General features: G+C 33.7%; 1 long non-coding RNA gene across 4 annotated transcripts; it reads left to right on the top strand.

The window, feature by feature from the left end:
* Nucleotides 1-2430: 2430 nt before the first annotated feature.
* Nucleotides 2431-13336, top strand: LOC132303845 (uncharacterized). 4 transcript variants are annotated; one of them, XR_009481364.1, is made up of 9 exons: nt 2431-3360; nt 3604-3661; nt 3745-3800; nt 5747-5840; nt 8242-8381; nt 9951-10005; nt 10127-10220; nt 12142-12683; nt 12858-13336. It is a non-coding gene; the product is annotated as an uncharacterized LOC132303845 (long non-coding RNA). The 4 variants fall into 4 exon arrangements; XR_009481365.1 differs by having other exon boundaries at nt 2438-3360; nt 12142-12317; nt 12566-13336; XR_009481362.1 differs by having other exon boundaries at nt 2440-3360; nt 12142-13336.
* The last annotated feature ends 371 nt before the right edge of the window (nt 13337-13707 follow it).

The raw sequence follows: 13707 nt of genomic DNA on the forward strand, positions 1-13707 counted from the left end.
TAATAATGTCAAATTCACCACAGGCAAGAGGATGTTTTGGGAGGTTGACGTACAGGAGGGAATGTTGTTTTATCTCCATGTCGTCACTAAAATCATCTCACAGGAAACAATCAACCCTTATTATAAGGTCTTCCATTTTATTTAAAACACTTGAGTGGCTTTGGAGTTTTAAAAAATCAAAAACAAATATTATTAGTTATTTTCAATTTCGTTGGATTTCATCCAACGATTGAAGTAAAAGTCGCGTATATTGTTCCCTGCACACCAAAGAGCAACTGAACAGTACTGATATTATATATATATGTACATATGTTGTTCAGTATCTATTATTAAAAACCCTCATTGCATTTATACTAATCGTTATTGCATCTCTTGTTCATTACTCAATTTCAGGCTCCTTAATTAATTTTGATCACATACTTCCAATTTGTATATTAATCCTCCCAATCGTATTTGTTGGGTACGAGATTAGTCTACATTCGATTACAAATATAACTTATGTTTAATTTTACATATGTTTTCGGTGAATATTGCTCATTTGTTGCTCACTTATTGTACTTTGAGAGATAAGGTTACATATTTATAGGATGTTGCTTGCATGAAGAGGTTTGTTGAAGGAGGATTACACTAAAGTTTTGTAGGATTTAGAGAGGAGTGATTGTAATATTACCAAGCATTGGTAATGTGAATTTTTAGTTATTTATTTATTTATTTATTATTAGTTTTTTTAATCAGAAATGAATGTATGTTTTTAAATTATGTAACAATGAATGTATATTTTATTCGAGTAGGATGATACCGGATTTAATTTATTTTGTGGAAATTTTTTATTATGCAAAGTATAAATAAATGAGTCTTGTGACATTTCAAAATTAAGTTAACTTAGGCTCCGTTTGTTTCGACGTAAAATATTATTTTTGAAAAATATTTTTATTTTTTAAGTAAAATATTCTTTTATTTTTATTTTGTTGGTATTTGGCAAAGGTAAAATAACTTGTCGATAAGTTATTTTTGTTAAATTATAATATTTTTTTTCTTCGTAAATATTCTACGACAACCAAACACCAAAAAATTTAAAAATATTTTTTGAAAAACATTTTAGGTCCAAACAAACGGAGCCTTAATGTTATGTGTATAAAATCTCCTATAATGTATAAACAAAGCCAATTTAATATACCAAACGACCAATTGGCCGGTATCACCCCTTTCTCCCCAAAGGGAGGTCGGGAGTTTGAGCCTCGGTTGAGTTAAGGTGTGTGACTAATTACTTTAACTTCAAAAAAAAAAAAAAAAAAAAAAAAAAAGCCAATTAAATCGGGACTCCCAGATGGTTCCGCAGGCCCACAAAAAGCGCCATTTTAAAGAAAATTATGCACTTTTTTTTTTTTTTTTCGCAATCCACATCTTATCGTGGAAGTGGGTTTAGTTTATTTTGAAAGCTCAAGAATAGATTTTCTTCACAAAGTTGTCATTTCCAGGAGAATAATTAGTCATGCTTGGTTGATAATTACGTCAGTGTAAAATGTTTTATTTACTAGATTTTCAAAAATATATATTTTATTTCCAAAAGGTAATATGTGTGTTGGAAAAAATACATATTTAGTTTTATATGGTTATACGGTGAAAAATATACATAATATCCAATAGCTCTAATATATATATATATTAAAAAACACATCCACCAGCTATTTTTATTTATGAGTTCAATTTTTAGACTTGTTTAGTTAATAAGTCCATTCTGAACAATGTTGAACTCCTTATATAGGCTCGTGAACATAAAATTGTGTACGCTTATATATGTTTGTGAACTTAGGTTTGTGTATGACTCGTGAATACATTTACATAAGTTGGTTTAAGAACACATATTCAGGAACATAAAGTTTGTGTAATCTCATTTACTTACATGAGCGAGTCAACATAATTTTGAAAACGGTTCTAATTGAACTCAAACGAATATTTTTTATTAAACACGTCAAGTCTAAACTTTTCAAAATAATAACAACTAGTATCAATATTTCAAATTCGTCAAGAGTAGGGGTGGCAATTCGTATTCGTGGTCATAATCATGTCATGTCTATGTAAGGATATTTTAATTAACAGGTAAATCTAAACCTGGTCTATTTAATAATAAGAAGAAATATCATAAAATTTAGTCAAAATTTATATTAAAATGAGTTAACTGTTCGCTATAATTGGGTTTAAACATATAACATATTATATAGGTTATATTTAGGACTATGACATGTTGGATTAGATATTTATAAATAAGTTACACGAGTTAAACGTTAAACTATTAAACCCTAAATTAAAATGATTAAATAAACAAACTTGTCAATTCTTTATGATCCGAACGGCATCGAGTCATTTGAACCCAATGTGCTTCGACATATGAACACACAATCTGATTTGAGGATAATAATTTGTACAAAAGTTACGTCATAAATTTAAAGTTGCTTTATTTTGTTTGTTAAGTATTTAACGATAGTATTTATAAAAGGTGACCCAGGAGAATATAAATTTATAGCGATTGATAATGGCGTGAGAGCCATAACCAACGGTATACAGAATATTCCGGCTAGGAGGGATTGGACCTGTTGGTCTTTCAGTCGATCCACCAATTCATCAGCTGGCTGCATCCGGTGGTCTTGGCGGTGGCCGACGACGGGGATGGATTTCGAGTTGATCGGTGAGTTCATCGTTGATTGTAAGTGTGGAAAGTCTCTCAACAGCATAGAAGCAAATTTGCCTCATCGCAGCATTCTGAGAAGATGGTTTTTGGCGAAAACTTTGTCCATCGGTAGACTGTAGAAGAAAGAGCAATTTTGCACATTATACACCATGGCGAGTTGCCCTTCCAATGCTCGAGACTTTGTCTGAATGAAGCTCCAAATGGGGGAAACAAAGGGGCATGAGAAGAACAAGTGTGAATGGATCTCTGCAATGGATTTTGAATATTGAGAAAAGAGGTGCTGCCTTTGTCCAGGGGACATTTGGGAATTGACCAAAGATATGGGATATAGTTTGCTTGAGTGAGTAATTCCCAGGGGGAGAGGAAAGCCATTGGAATGTGTCACTGTTTTGTGGTTGTGGCGGTGGAAGGAGGAGAAGCTCAGGGAAAAGAAGAGTAATGTATTGTGGAAAGGACCAGGCACCTCCATGAATGAAGTAGCTGACCTTGGTTTCAAGTGGGATGTCAGAAGCAATGATATGTTGCTCCCCAATTCTATCTGCAAATGGGCCATTTCCAATTTTGTGACTAATAAACTTCTTGGTAAGTGGTCTTACTTGCAGAATCTTCCTCCAGCTCCATGAGCAAGACTGCGGAATCTTCAAATCCCGAAAGTTGGAGTCTTTAATCAGGTACAGAGAAGTCCACTTGACCCAAATTCTTTGCTGATCTCTATTAACTAATTCCCAAATATGTTTCATAATGAATGCTTTGTTAAGAATGGCAAGGTTTGGAAGCCCCAATCCACTTGCTTTTTTGGTCTGCACACAAGGTTCTAAGCAACCTTGGCTCCAGACACAGCTGTTTCTTCATATTGTTTAAATTGCTTAATTTCTTATTAAATTTTACATATTTCTTTCGGTGTTCTACTGTAGATTGCTGGGGGATTTTGTGACAACCTGCTAACCTGCATCGTGCGAGCATGGGACTACAGTAAGCCACTTTTTGCATCTTATGTTAGTTGGTGAGCTAGGAATTTCTCTAATCCCACCATTGCTAAAGAGTCTATTTTGCAGAGATTACGAAAATGGTGCAATGGCTGAACCTTCTCTCAGTTTCTGAACATTAACTAGTAAGACTCTTCTTAGAATCACAGGCTCAATCTAGTGGCAGAAATGTTACTGAATGAGTGGCTAAAATTTTCATTTCTAGAAATTATAGGAGTTGATTGAAATAATTGGTATAAAATGCTAGATTTGGTCTTATGGTTTCTAATAGGAATGCAAAAAAGAAAAAAAAAAAAAGAAAAAAGAGAAAAAAAAGAAAAAGGGAGTTGGAATGAGTAAATCGGTTCGAGTTGAACCAAATTGTCCCTTCGATTTGGTGTTTTATTGTTTGGTTACTATTAGTTTACGATTTTGGTTCCAAGTCCATTAGGATCAAACCGTGGACTATATATATATTATAACATTAATAAATAATAATACAACACATTAGGAGCGTTCACCTCAGCTGCAAATTTTTTTTTCTACGAATTAAATCCTCACCGTCAGGTACGGACCCATAATAGGACCAGTGGGGGCCAGATTTTTTTTTTTTTTTTGCATTTTATATTTTTAATTTTTGAGAATTTATGATGATGCCCCCACTGAAATTACAAAAATGGACCCACTATATAAGTTTGCCCTCACAAATTTAAAGCCCCCCTCATAATTTTCTGAGTCACCATTGGATATAGAAACATAAGCTACTTTTTTTAACTAACAAATGAGATTTGACGGTTAATACCTGATGTGTGTATACATTTTCATGCACATTGAGAAGCATTTCTGTATGACACATGTTACAAATATAAAACTACACAGAAGTATACAGATATATTTTAGATTAAAATTATATTTATAACCCCCAGAACATGTCACGTTTTTAGATTACAAATATATTTTTATTTCTTCATAGGTTTATTATTGCTGTATAAACTTGTATTTGCTTATAAAACAAATTTATGTGGTTGGCAATGAGTTATTGAGTTTGTTCCGTCAATAGTAAAATAATTATCAAAAGAAAACTGTGATTCACAACCGAATTGGTCTTTCACGGTTCGTGAATTATCTGTGTCTATCTATCTATATCTATATCTATACTATTCTAAAAGTGTAATTTTCTTAACAATTTTGATTTTTTTTTTAAAATATAAAATACTCATTAAAACACATAATGATGCGTAAATAATTTATTTTAATAATAAAAATTACCCACTCTTTCACAAACGCATGGGATCACAAAAATTCTTATACCATTATATTTCACTACATAACGGTTCGTGTTCACTTATAACTATTTTGCTTTTAAAGTACACAATGATTCACATTCCTAACATTTATCTCAAGAGTTACTCAAGATGATTTTGCTTTGAAACTTCAGAATGAGTCATATTCATAATGTTATCTCAAGAGTTATTCAAGATGATAAATCATTCCCTTCTCTCTCTCAACCCCAATTTAGGCCATCTCTCTGGATATTATTTATGCTGACACAATATAATAGTTAACGAAAATAAGAAGTATTTTTGCTAAGGAGGAATTGGGAGTAGGATGTGGATACATCACCAAAGATGTACGTGTGGAAAGGGCAAGGAACATACGTAAATGGGTTAAAGTATATCACCATGCGCCGCTCAAGTTCTTGATTACTTGTGGCTTGATGAAGATGGAATAAAAATATAGGTTTGTGCACACAAAAATCTATACTACATATTTTATTTAATTATACTTTTCAAACTTAATGCTTCATATAAAATATTTGTCTAAACTTCTTGTTCAATTTGTAGGGTTTGTTAGTCAAATGTGGGACAAATTTTTTTCACTCAAGTACTTACTGCGAGTAACATGATTGATGAGCGCGGGGACTCTCTTAAAAAAAGAACATTTTTACCGAAAATGATCTCTTTTTTGTTCTTTTCTTCCTTTTGACACACATCCATATATGTACATAATTAAATTTATATTCAATTTGTTATGTATATAGTTTTTAACAATTTTCTTTTCCATTTATGATGTTGAATTACTAAATTTGAAGGTCCAAGAATATCGCATTGCAAGAGTCAGCATTGTCACTTGACTAAAGAAAGGATACAGACTTTCTCAGATCAAGATCAACGGTAGAATTGAAGGTAATATAGCTTTACATTCGTATTATTATTGCAAAAATTTAGTGAAAGAACAATATTATTTAAACCAAATACCTGCACCGATTTTAGAGGGCCAAATACTTGTGGGAGAAAGAGAGGAGCTAACTCATGCAGTCCTTAGGAAATATAAGTAAGTAATAGCTCAGATTTATAAAATTAATATTTTGCTCTAATTATGTATTTATTATGATTTAGATTGCGTATTTGTTAGAGGGCCTAATTTTAAGAGTCCTCTTCATTAGAATCATTAGAATTATTGAAACATAATCCATGACAAAAATATCATTTGTTCAAAGAAATGTTTAATAGTAAAATCTGAAGTCTTGGTATCTCTTCATATGATATTATCATGCTTTATGTTCTTTATTTTCAAACTTCGTGTGATCTTTTACTGTCAATGAATCTACAAACTTTGTTGTACTCATATTAAGACTCAATGAGTTTAGATTTCATTTGGTAAAACCAAATCTTTTGGTTTTATCAATAAGTTTAGATTTCAATCTTATGTTCATAGAGCATAAAATTTGATGTTTGATTAGATTGACAGACTTCGTTATATTATTTAATGCATACATATTTGGTGTGTGCATTTCATTCTGGCTCTATTTTTATTTGATCTTGTTTCCGAGCTCATTATTTTAATACTGCATAGAAAGTGAATTTATGAGCTTTTGGTAGTTCTCAATATATAATTGATAATATCATATCTCTTATTGGGGGAAAAAATAATAATATAACATGATTTACAATATTATATAGTAATAATTTATATTTTGAACGAATTATTTACGAAATTATCAAAGATATTTAATCACGTGCAAATGCACGTGCTCTTTGCTAGTATGTTATAAAATGTTGTTTGATCATCAACATTAGGTACCAGGTCACTATTTTTTAAAGGAAGGTTAGGGGTTCGAGCCTCCATGGAGGCATGTGTTTTTTTATTTTTTTTCTTTGTTGAGATAATTTGGCACATTAAAATTGTAAATTTATATTTATTTACTAAACATATAATAATAAGTACAATTCACATATGGGAATTCAGATCAACATTGTAGATCGTGCCATCACTGGGCCTACAATGTACGGAACGGAAAACAAACCCGTTAACTCAAAGGCCCATATATGTTTACCATTATATATTTAAAAGGTTGAGTCCATATGAGTATAAGTTTAGTTCAACTTGCATCATTTTCATTTTATTAATGAGGCCCAAAGAGTTGATAATTCAATTAGTTCATAAGATTTCATTTCAGCCATTAGATTCTAATCCATCTCAACAGTTGGTTCTCTAAATTTAAGAGTTAAAAATAAACCCTAGATCTAAAAGTCTACGGAGGGCAGCCCTCGATACATCTCATCTCGGATTGTAAAGTCAAGCAGTGCAACCTATCTGCAGATCGAATCTATAAAATCTTGTAAGGTTTTATTTCATCCTGAAAATATGTGTTCTGTATTTTTTTCTTTTTCTTTCTTGTCAGAGATTGGATTTCATGAAAACTGTTTTTGTTTTTGAGAATCGTTTTTATAGAATTGATCCAAACATGTCATAATAATACTTTTGAAATTCTGCCAAGCTAAAGAGATGGAGGTATAAATGTAATAAATGTAACGCTACTGGGAGACAAGGAACTTGAAGAAGAAAGGCCTTTGTATATGAGTTGGGTTAATCAAGTCTTGAAATCATACAGTGGTCCAAGTATAGATGAATTCAGAGTTCAATTTGATCTCGATAAAAGCTGTAGATTTGACATTGACAATTGGGTTAATTTTGCAATAGAAAAGAGAGTTAAAAGGCTTGAGTTAGACTTGTCAGAATGTTCAACGGATGGGGGTTACAATTTTCCTGACACGGGTCATATTACAAATAACCTGCATTCATTTTATCCTGGGTTTACAAGCTGCAACTCCCTCACCAATCTTCTGATGGCACATGTGAATTTAACTGGACAAGTTCTTGAGTAGTTCTTAACTAACTGTCCATTTTTGGAACAATTGTCTGTGCAAGACACTGACTCGTAAATCTGAAAGTTCCTGATGTATCACTCAAATTGAAGCACTTGGAGATAACTAACTGCTTCAATGTTGAAAATATTGAGATTTCTGCAATGAATCTCTGTCACGTAAGTACTTCGGACCAAAAATAAACCTGCCATTTAAGAACATACAGAAGCTTGTTGCACTGTATATCGAGGGTGAGTTTTGCAAATCTCTAATTTTAACTTTTTTGGGGATGTTAAGTAATCTTTCTCAGCTAGAGAGCCTTACATTGCACATGACCTCCATTGAGGTTATTAAGTGGAACTAATTCATTTTATCTCCTCCCCCTTTAATTTTATTTTATTCAATCTGTGCTGATTTACTTTTTCTTTGGTTTATTCAGAATAGTATTGGGTTTGCTAAATTTCCTATATTTAATAAGCTCAAGCAACTGGAGTTGGGAATTAGTGCTAGTGATGATGAAGACCTTATTGTTTTTGCTCCCCTGAGGCATGTACTTTCTTGTATAAATTTGTGTTGGAGGTAATACTTCTTACTTTACAACCTGCATTTCTAAACTATGACGTTTATTGCTTTCGTAATTGAATTTCCAAATGGAAATTTGATTCATTTGGACTTTGGCTTAAAAGCTTTCAATTTTCCCGAGCAATTACTTCCTTCTTTATGGCTATTACAAATTACAATATTATCAGTAATAGGAAAAATGATCTTATACTGTTTAGCTTGATCTATTCTCCTGCTTGATTTTGTAATTGAATATATATCATTTTGTTGTTCCCATGTTGATTTAATATTTATTGCCTGAGAGTTTTACATGGCCGTTTAGTATGTTTCGTGTTCTTAGATTGCTTTATTCTTGTGATTGTTCAAGTATCTTTGCAATTGATACTAAATTACTAATTAATTGCTCACAACTCCTCCCAAAATAGGAACTCTTGGACTGTTGCCTTATTCTGTTAGATTTAGTCATTATTGCTCTTCAGAACAGTGTGAATTCATCTCTAATGCAGTGTTTCTTTTTCTTTCTCCTTTCTCTCTTCCAACCATGCTAGTATCGAGGATACTTTGCTCTCAATATAAGTTTAATTCGAAAATGGTTACTTTAATCAGATTGCTGAGTGATTGCTCAGCGTTATAGTCTATTTTTGCTTTTTCATGTTGTCTCTGAGTTGTTTTGGTGTAAAAGCAAAAACATCCATTTAGATCAATGATCAAGGATATGACTGATTCCATGTTATTTAGGCCCAAGTATACATGCTTAGAATGGACCCACCAATCTATTAGTTCAACTCTTAGAAAGGTGTCACGGTCTGCTGTCCATTACAAGGTAACTTTGAAATCTTTTCTCTTTCCTTAAAATTCTATTGGTAAGGGAACAATGTTGTGAAAAAGGAAAAATTGATATTGCAGTGGGGAGGAGGAACAGAGATTCTTCAATAAATTAAAAGTTGCGGGCAATTAAAGACAAAAACAAACTAAGAAACCCCAGTAAAAATTTGACCCCATAATTAGAAGATGAAAAATGCTGAAGAATGCCATTCAAAAAACACAATAGGAATCATTCCCTTTGTTCTACTTCCCGAGAGTTCCCTGCAGTAGCAGACGTTTAATTTATTTTTTCAGGATATTTAGTTATTAATTGTGGACACTTTGGCGTTGTTACTACTGAAAGTTAATCCATCTTTTGTCATTCCTAAGCATTTAACTTGTCTTGATTTTATTTCTTAAATGCTTGAGTATTTTTTCTATGGATCAATTAAAGGTCTTCTAAATTGCATGTCCACTCAATCTTATGTCTAAAGCAGAATAGTTATTTATGCTTGCACAATAAGCAGAATGACTAGAGCCATAAAAGAATTTCTTTTTTATTTTTATTTTTTATCTTGCTGAGTTATATGATAACAACATGGCATTCAATCTCCATGGATCGTGTGGAACATTTCGTTTTGGCTATTCTATTGAATCTAGCTATGTCATGATTCTAACTTGCCCTGAGCAATTATGATTTGATGCTTGGTATTTTGGTTTTGTATGCTAATGGTCTACTTAAATGTATAAAGCACCGTATGACTCCATTCCTCCTTGTTACAGCTGCAATGGTCCAAGCCCATTCTGAGAAGAAAATGGCTAAGGTCAGAACCTTAAGGTGGTGGAATACATTGGGTTTGTTGGGCTTACCATTGATGTTAAGCTTGCAATGTATTTAATAAAGAGTGTTGTATTGCTTGAGAAGATTGCTTTTGATCCTCGCTATCCGCTTCTTATAGGAAGTCTTTGGGAGTTCATGGAGACCCAAGGAGAAAAAAGCAGCGAGAAAGCGTACCAAGTACCTTGGAACCGAACTTCCTTCTGCAATTGCTTGTACATCCTTCTCCTTTTAATTTATTTGGTATTATATATAGGATAGTTCAATGTTGGGAAAGGCTTAAGAGGAAGCATTAATTGCAAAAGGTAGTAGATAGATTTTTTATCTATTTATTTTATCTTGGCAAGAAACTCACACTCTTGTGCCCTTATGAGAACTTGAACCCTGACTTTCCACTTCGGGAGGTAGGAGATACAACTAGGCTACTGTCCTTGGTGGTACAGTGGAGAGATTACTGACCGAGAAAGATGGATGGGCAGCCGTGTATATAATTTTTTGCAACTACACATGAAATGTCTATTTCTTTTTTCTCTCTCCCAAATGACAGAGAGAGGTGTCTCTAACATGTATTCTCATCAGAACTGAAAATTTTAGATGGTAACTTAGTGCTTGTCAATGAGTCCCAAACTTGGTCCACAAACATAAGCTCTAGCATTTCAATTTCTTTAGTAGCAATTCTTCGTGATGATGGTAATTTTATTTTGGTGGATGGGCCAAATTCAACCCAACCAATTTGGCAGAGTTTTGATCACCCAGCCCATACATGGTTGCCCGGTAGTAAGATACATATACATGTACCTTCACTAGAACATGCTGAATAAAAGAAGCAATGTTGGTAGGGGATTGGGTTTGAAAAATAGCCTGAATTTGAGATTCATCCTCGTGCCATTTCCCACTGAGATCTTCAATTCCAGAAACATTGTTTCTCCTCCTTCGGCAGATTGTAGAAGGATGAAAAAACTTGGAGTTTCGATCACCAAATTTCAACCATTGGATCTGAGATTTCTGGCCCCAATAAATTTCCTCGTCGCGTCAATAATTCTGGTGGTATTTTTCTGTTTGGAGAAAGTTGTTAGTGGTTGTAGTTCTGAGAGTCTTCCTTGAGCTGCTTAAGACAAGCCTCAGAGACCTAAATATTTCTTCGTGAATTACAAGACCGAGAGAATGCCCACTGCAATAAAGCTAATTTGCAGGCTTTAATTTTTTCAGACCATTTGAACATCTGAGACCCCTGAATAGCACCTTGCCGGGCAGTACGGATAATATCCGCACATCGCTCGTCCAAAACCCAACGAACATCAAAATAGAATTGACGATGGTTCTTGCTGAAATTAGGATATAAATTCAATAGAAGAGCCCAATGATCAGAACCTGAACAGTAAGATGGGTAACTCCACCCGGAAAATATGCTGCCATTCTCCACTAGCCAATGCTCTATCCAATCGTTCCTGGATATATTAGCAGGGATTTTCCTCTGGTATCCAAACCTCCTCTCCCCCCTCTCTCTTTCTTTCTTCTCAGTTGGCATTAATAAATCATTAAAGTCACCTATAATGGGCCATCAATGATTCCAATTATGCTCTCTCTGTTGTAGATAATCCCATTGGGCTGCCCTAATACGGTCATCAGTGCTTGCATAAATGATAATGAGAACCCAATTACCTTTGTTGGATTGAACAAAATTCAAGTGTAACCTGGAAGTCACATTGATCAATTATACGGAATACGCCATCTTCCTGCAAAAAAAGACCAATACCCCCTGCAGTGCCCATTGGGTCGATACTCCAACTGTTGCTGATATTCAGTTGACGAATGTGTTGTGGTTGCTTCATGTGTAGTCTTCGCATGGCCCTTAGGCCTTTTACATTGTTAAAGATTGGCATTTGAAGGAGTGAGGTCTATTTAAGTAGCTAGTTGATGTGATTTAATATCATCTAGTATTTAATAATCAATTGGTACATTATTGTCTGTCTAAAATTTGGCGCACATGAGACATAACTATAGTAAGTATTTTGAGTGGCTGGAGTTGTGGTTTCTTTGCCTTGTTTCTACTTTTATGTTTCATTAGAAGAATTACACCTGATAATCCCTTCTTAGGAGGCCCTCTGACAATAAAAAAAATTGGATATTTGACAGATACAATGATGAAGTTCGCATCTTTTGAGACCATTGTGGAGATGCTCTACAAGTATGCTATCCCAACTCCAAAAGACCAGTGCAGCAAAAGCTTGCAGCTTGGGGTGAGCTTTGCTGGTGGATATGTTGCTGGTGTATTCTGTGCGATCGTATCACATCTTGCTGATAATCTGGATGTGAGTTAAAGATGCTGATACTAAAATATGTAATTTCTTTAAATATATATATATGTGTATATATATATATATATATGTATTATCCTGGCAAACTAGGGTGAGGAGGGACTCGAACACGGCACACCCGCTCAGAGAGTTGGGCTCTCTACTAACTAGGCCACTGAGTAATGCTAATGCCCTTCTATTTTCTTTCTTTAGGGTCACTGTGTTTGTTATACTTATTTATTTGTGCATGTTACACGCTGTAGAGAAGCTAGGCTTGTGGGGTTTGTTTACCCGTGGCCTTCCTCTTCTTATTGTCAAGATCGGAACCCTTACTGGAGCGCAGTGGGGTATCTATGAAGCTTTCAAAGTTTTTGTTGGGTTGTAAGTTTTTTCTGTTTTAGTTATGATTTTCCCTGTGGAAATTTATATTATACTTATATGTCCTTATTATCTAATTTTAACCTACATATATGGATGTTCTTGTTTTCAGCTATTTCTCAACAGTGTAGTATACTTCTTTACCTTGAAATAACGAGGTTTTGTTTCTCCTTTTAGGCCAACTACTGGTGGTACTGCACCTGCGAAGGTGTGAACTGCTGCGATTATGATTGACAAATACAATGCTCTTCGCCTGTAAGACTATGAGAAAGTGATACTCTTTTTTTGTTGGATCAATAATGTAGGATTTCCGATGCCTGGTATGATTGATATTTGATGCTTGCAGGGATTGTATTCGATCCAAGACATATTAGTATCTGTTTGCATTATTCATTTTTTTTGCAGTTTACCCTCTGATTCTTTAGAGGATTGATTTCATCCTCTTTTCTCTGCCAAAAAAATAGCAACTTGATATGATGGATTAATGGTTTTGCCATTTGGAGGAATCTTGTGCTGATAATAATGTGGCAAATTCAGGTTCTTTTGTAGTCTGCCATGTACCATATTGTTTTGACGATAGTTGATGCTTTAAATCTGTTAATGTGACAAATTCCAGTTGATCAAATTTATTCTAAAATTTCCATGTTGACACGGCATCATTATTGCTAACTATGGGACTAAAAATTTCGGTTTAGTTATCACTTTCGTTTCTTCCATTGAATGAAATACTCCTGGTTGTAGACCATGGAACAATCTGCCATAATCGTTCCAGCATAAGAGCTATTTGCTTCATTATTACAGCTGATTAACTGTGATTTTTTTGATTGGGTGATGATACTTGGACTTTGCTTTATGCTGTTGCGTATTATATGTTTTTTTTGTAGAAAATGAAATGACAATTGTTCTTCAAATGCAGTCTCACACTGTAGAATTATTTTGATATGATATCGTGTGATGTGAATATCTCTTTCCTTATGATTTTACTTCCAGATGCATGCAACTAATATTCTGGACTAGTTGAAGTAGA

The sequence above is a fragment of the Cornus florida genome, unplaced genomic scaffold (assembly GCF_030987335.1).
Source record: "Cornus florida cultivar Cherokee Brave unplaced genomic scaffold, ASM3098733v1 CherokeeBrave_3.0.0_Hap2_Chr04, whole genome shotgun sequence".
NCBI lineage: Eukaryota > Viridiplantae > Streptophyta > Magnoliopsida > Cornales > Cornaceae > Cornus > Cornus florida.